Source organism: Cetorhinus maximus, chromosome X (assembly GCF_964194155.1).
Source record: "Cetorhinus maximus chromosome X, sCetMax3.hap1.1, whole genome shotgun sequence".
In the NCBI taxonomy this organism is placed as follows: Eukaryota; Metazoa; Chordata; class Chondrichthyes; order Lamniformes; family Cetorhinidae; genus Cetorhinus; species Cetorhinus maximus.
The window spans coordinates 16,349,872-16,355,871 of NC_135917.1; the positions used below are offsets into that span (position 1 = coordinate 16,349,872).

Genomic DNA, 6,000 nt, shown 5'->3' on the forward strand with positions numbered 1-6,000 from the left:
TATCAGTAAGATTGAGAGAGTGCAGAGAAGATTTACTAGGATGTTGCCAGGTCTTAAGGAGTTGAGTTACAGGGAAAGATTAAACAGGTTAGGACTTTATGAGGGAAGATTTGATAGAAGTTTACAAAATTGTGAGGGGTATAGACAGAGTAAGTGCGAGTAGGCTCTTTCCACTTAGATTAGGAGAGATAAACACGAGAGGACATGGCTTTAGGGTGAAAGGGGAAAGGTTTAGGGGGAACTTCTTCACTCAGAGAGTGGTGAGAGTGTGGAACGAGCTACCATCTGACGTGGTAAATGCGGGCTCACTCTTAAGTTTTAAGAATAAATTGGATAGATACATGGATGGGAGAGGTCTGGAGGGTTATGGACTAGGTGCAGGTCAATGGGACTAGCGGAATAATATTTCAGCACAGACTAGAAGGGCCGAATGGCCTGTTTTCTGTGCTGTAGTGTTCTATGGCTCTATGGTTCTAAACCTGCTGTTACTAAAACTAGAACTGTCGGAGGGTCAGTGCTGAGGGAGCGCTGCAGTGCTGCAGGGTCAGTGCTGAGGGAGCGCTGCACTAGCCCTTTTTTGGATAAGATGCTAAACCAAGTATCTATCTGCCATCTTATATGGTCATAAAGGATTCCCTGGCACTATTTTGAAGAAGAGCAAAGGAGCTCTCCCCGATGTTCTGGCCAATATTTATCCCTCAATCAGCATTACAAAGGCAGATTAACTTGTCGTTCGCACATCACTGTTCGTGGCACCTTACTGTGTATAATTTGCCCACCTTGTTTCCTATATTAAATCAGTGGTTACACCTCAAAAGTACTTCAGTGCTTTGTGGTGTCTGGTAGTCATGAAAGGCGTTATATAAACGCGAGCATTTTTCTTTACTATTTTGAAGGAAATTACCATCAACTACCACCACTAAAAACTGATTATCTGGTTGCTATCACATGAATGTTGGTGGGATCTTGCTGTGTATAGATTTGCTGCCATAACCCCCACATTGCAACAATTCAGAAAGTACTTCATTGGCTGGAAAGTGCTTCAAGAACTCCTGATGTCATGAAAGGCACTATGTAAATGCAAGTCTTTCTTTCTAACCCAGTGAGGAGGGCAGTTCTGTGGCTATCGGGCTGTATAGGAGAGGCGAGGAAATGGGGAGAATAGAGGGGACATCCAACAAATGACTTGTGAGTGGCATGTGGAGAGAAAAGATACAGCAGGAAGCAGAAAGGAGGAGTGAGAGTACGAGGAAAAGAACTGGAAATGGAGAAGGAAAGAGTGTAAGAAAGAGATGTGAGAACGAGGGGGCCATGGAGACAGGCAGGAGAAAGGGGGAGACAGCAAATGACAAAGGGAAACACAGAGTGGCAGAGACAGAGAGAATTTGAAATGGGAAGCAAATAGCTAGACAGATGCAGGAAGCTATAGCTGTGAGCAAGAGCATGGGAGATTATTTTGACACAGCTGATGGTAAAGGCTGAACTGTTCAAATCCCAGAGGGATACTTGAAACAACTGTCATAACCCATTCTTTGCAATTTGTATGTTTCGAGATGTAGGCGTTGAATTCAGTAGTAATAAGACCACTGAGTCTCAAGAGGTTTTTATAAAACTAAATTAAACATTTATTAATACAAGAACAATTGCAAACACATACATATGTTGACAAAATTACTACCATAATAACCACAAAAATTCCCTAATTAACCTGACTCTCAGTTACACCCTGTTAAGGCAACAGTAAAACACAGATTTAAACAGACGCCAAGCAAAGCACACCCTGGACAGTCACATTCAAAATGAGTTTCTTTCAGCTCTGGGTCCTTGCAGACAGACTTGAGGCTTACAGGCTGGAGGCTTTAGATCTTAGAACCCCTTCTCCTTTTACCAACAGCCTTCTCTTCCTTCATACATATTTTCCTCTTTGAATGCAAATTCTCATTGTATCACTATGTCTTTTGAACTTTACCTCTCCTAATAATGAGACCCTTTAATAATACCCACTTTATTAGTAACCCTTGGGGAAAATAAACAAATATACTGGCCAAGATACTGAGGTCAGTGAGCGGGGGTGGGGCCTGCTCACCAATGTCGGGTGGAACTCCCAACGACACCTTGCCCCATTTCAATTTTCAGGTAGGCGGGGGCTCAGCTGAATCAGTTGTGCGCCCACCGACCTGTCAATGGCCAATTGAGGCCATTGACAGAGTGATTAGACTAATTAAAGGACCTGCCCGTCCAACCTTAAGGGTGTCGGGCAGGCCGGGAGCCCTGGCGGGCTTCAGAGAAAGCATCAAACCTCATCCACGGGCGGGATGAGGTTTCATGAGGGTATTTAAATTTTTAAGAAAGGTTTCAGTAAAAGTGATGGACACGTCCCAACTCACGTGACAGTGTCACATGAGGGAACATGTCAGGGAAATTTCATTTCCCTACGTTTACCATTTTTAAATTTGGCGCCGATCTCCCTGAGGCTGCACTTAGCCTCAGGGGGACCTGTGTGCTCTGTTGTGCGCATACGTGAAAGAGCACACTCCCGGCTGAGGGAATCCCCACCACCACCCCCGCCCACAAAGGGAGCGTATAGCACTTCCTGGTGGATGTCACGCGGGGCGGGCCTTAATTGGCCCGCCCACATAAAATGGCAGCGCACCCTTGATCGGGGATGCCGATCGGAGGCGTGCCCACCCACGCCCGCTCCTGAACTTACCCCAATGGGGAGGAAATACTTCCCAGTATTTGAGCTTCACCTGGTTAGGGGTAACATTTCACTCCCTCTCTCTGAATCCGAACTACACTCGTTTGATGAAAGAAAAAATGCAAATTGCCCCCCTGTTTATCTAATTACCATTTCAAACCTTATTCTCTTCTACACATCAAAGCCTCTAGACCAGCCGGCTTTAATTCAACTAAGGCACACACACACACACACACACACACACATAGACACACACACACATAGACACAGGCACCACGAAACTCTATTTAAAATAATTTCCAATAACATTATAGACATTATTATATCCTCTTGACAGAGATCAACTCGTTATTGAGAAGGATGTAGAATATTCCAATATTCCCTAATATGACCTGTGATATCTTCAGTTCAGTGACTGAGGATCAGTTCCGGAGAATGCAGCTGTTTTGCGTTCTCCTTGGATGTTCTGTGGGTAGCTGGGTGGGTGGGAAGCCTTTACCCAATGGAGGCTGCTTTCATTCGGGTAGCAGATGCCCATGAGCCCCGCTGGCTGGAAAATCTCGGAATAAAACCCGGCGTCAATAGCTTCCGGCTTCCATGAGGGAGGATGATGCGGTGTGTGCTCTTAAAGGGACAGCCACCACCTGAATGAATTCACTTCTGGGACTTACAGACAGTGAGCCCGAAGGAGCCTTTCTGAATGGCTTAGTGCCTCCAATCAGAGAGCAGGCAGAGGAGCGTCTGGCCAAGCCTCAATGCCGCTGGTTTGAAGCACTGTGCTTGCCAACGCTTGTTTGTGTCCTGCACGGTGTGTGGCATCGACCAGGCAGTGCGGGCAGCCTGGGGAAGTTGGAATTTCTGCTGCAGAGTCAGTGCTTGTGCACACTGCAAGCTGTTTCAGCATCTCTGACAGGAAGCCTGTGGGATGGAGGTGTGATTCAATGTCTTTCTCTCATTTTCCAGTCACCAGGTTGTGTAGAAAACAGCAGCAAAAGGCAGCAACACTTCTGCGTGCTGCCTGAACCCATTTGTCCGGTGGCAGTGTTGCTAATTGCTGCTCAGGGCGCTGTGGATCAATACTCCCTCCTCCTTCTCCACCACCACCACCCCCGCCTCCCTGTGACACCTTTGGATTGTCTAAAGCCCTGCCATCAGCCTTCCTCCTTGTGGTCTGTACTGAATGAGTACAGTTGAGCTTTTCTTCTGATCTCTCTCAGGCGCTGAACTGCCTGCTTTTGGGCGCTGCAGAACCTCATCTCTCAACAGCAGGAGGGCTGCTGTGTACTTACTGCCTGCTGCAGCTCAGGCTGCACTGTCAATGCTGCAGTGCAGTGACAGGCCCGGACTCAGGCACTGAGCTTTGCTGAAGGTAAGACTATCACTTCCCCCTTGACGCTCTGCTAACCGGAGAGGGGCTTGTCCCCGGGAGTCTGCCAGGGAATGGAGATGCTCGTTTCACAAGCCGCGGCGCAGAGAGAATTGTCTTGAAGGATGTTAGTGCGTGAGCAGAGTGGAGCTGCTGTGAGATAGCATACCCGAGCTTGAATTGTACTTTGTTTAAGGATCGAACTGCTTGGTTCCTCGCCCTGTGTGCCTCCCTGTCGGGCATTTCCATTTCCTGGTGTTATGTGGCTGCTTCCTATCTGCTGTCCCAGCCATTTCAAAGCAGTTACTTTTCACCCTTGGGTCAGTTTTCTCCTCTCCTGACTCAGGTTCGGTTGTTTTTGCAGCTGGGTTCTCCAAGTTGGGCACACCGGAATTTTGAAAGTTAAACTCCCCCACCTCCCCCCTCCTCACCGCCCCCAACACCCGGCCCTTTTAAACCAGAAACCCATTGTCTTGTGTTTCTGACTGGAGTTGGGTGAAGGTGGTAGCCCTGCGCTTAAAGGCGTCGATTCACGACAGCGAGCTGTTTGACTGCAGGAAGCTTCACAGCTCACCCGGATCCCGGTCCCATCCTCTGACTGCACCCAGTGGTGATCAGGAGCCTGCTGGTCTCCCCCAGCTCCCTAATCCACACTGAGGACCTATTCTACTGCTACTGGCATCACCCTGATTGGGTTGAAGAATGACCTGCGGGACAGCCAGTATGATGCGGTTTATGAGCACACACTGAGCTATACTGGCAGAGCGAGAGCTTCAGCATGCTCCTGGATCCATTCAGAGCTCACTCAACATAGCACTGAGAGCTTATCCCCATTGGAAAAGATTGAACAGACCTGAAAACTGATGAGGGAACTAATAAAGGTCTTTAAAATTAGAGAGAGGTTTGATAGGGTGGACATAGAGAGGGTGTTTCTACATGTGGGCCAGAACCAGTACCCATAAATATGAAATAGTCACTAATAAATCCAACAGGGAGTTCAGAAACTTCTTTACCCAGAGAGTGGTGAGAATATGGAACTCACTAGCACAGGGGGTGATTGAGGTGAATAGTGTAGATATATTTAAGGGGAAGCTGGATAACCACATGAGGGAGAATGCAATAGGAGGATGTGCTGATGGTGTGGGATGAAGTAGAGTGGGAGGAGGCTCATGTGCCTTGTAATATACGATTAGGGGATAGCAGCTTGACATCGCTGGATGGGAAGTGTGTCATGTGATCCAGTTTTAGTTCCACTGTTGCCTTTGAGTAGAGCGCACACGCACAGCTCTGCTGCTGATGTCTTCAAGCTTTCTATCCATGTACATCTGCACACATCTGTCTTAATAACTGAACCCACAACATGTTTAGCCAATCCCTTATGGGCGATTTATATCATTATAAAAACACGAGCACAACTGCTGCTATGGATCAGTTGGGTTGAATGCCCTGTTTCTGCATTACAAATGCTTTGCAATAAGGGAGCGGCTGCCTTCTTGGCCCCAGTGGATGGGTCACCTGGGAAGCTGGGTAAACACAGAGTACTGGCTATGGAATGAAAACTGTACACAACCTCCCATTGCAGAAACTGGAGCTGGATTCATTGCAGATAGGGACAGCTGCTCCCATTTCCCAGTGTCCGGAAGGGTCTCATCTCTGAGGCATTGGTTGTGGGTCACAGAGTCAGCTCACGTGGTTTCTCTGACTGAGTCCAGCAGCGTTACCCCTGCGGCTGAATCCAAGAGGCAGAGCAGTGGGCGCCGTGGGGCTGGATTCAGTCACTGGGGGGGTAAACATCAACCCACTGAGCTGGGAACAATCCAGGGCAGGAGCGACTCCAGATTCCTGGCAGTGTGGAGGTGGGGGAAAATGCTGTGGACCTCATCAGTAATTCAGAGAGGGAGGAGGCGAGGGAGAGGATTAAAACGCGAGAGAGAGA

At 48.0% G+C, this 6,000-nt stretch overlaps 1 protein-coding gene across 5 annotated transcripts in view; it reads left to right on the plus strand.

Annotated features, from left to right (window-relative positions):
- LOC144672687 (diacylglycerol kinase beta-like) overlaps nt 1-6,000 on the plus strand; it is a 275,739-nt gene that overhangs the window by 166,344 nt on the left and 103,395 nt on the right. Inside the window, exon 1 of one of the 5 annotated variants that reach the window (XM_078534585.1) lies at nt 3,985-4,067. The exons of the other annotated variants lie outside the window; for them this stretch is intronic. The gene's annotated coding sequence lies outside the window, so the exon portion shown is untranslated. Of the gene's footprint in view, nt 1-3,984; nt 4,068-6,000 lie in introns of those variants that run through there. 5 annotated transcript variants of the gene reach the window in all.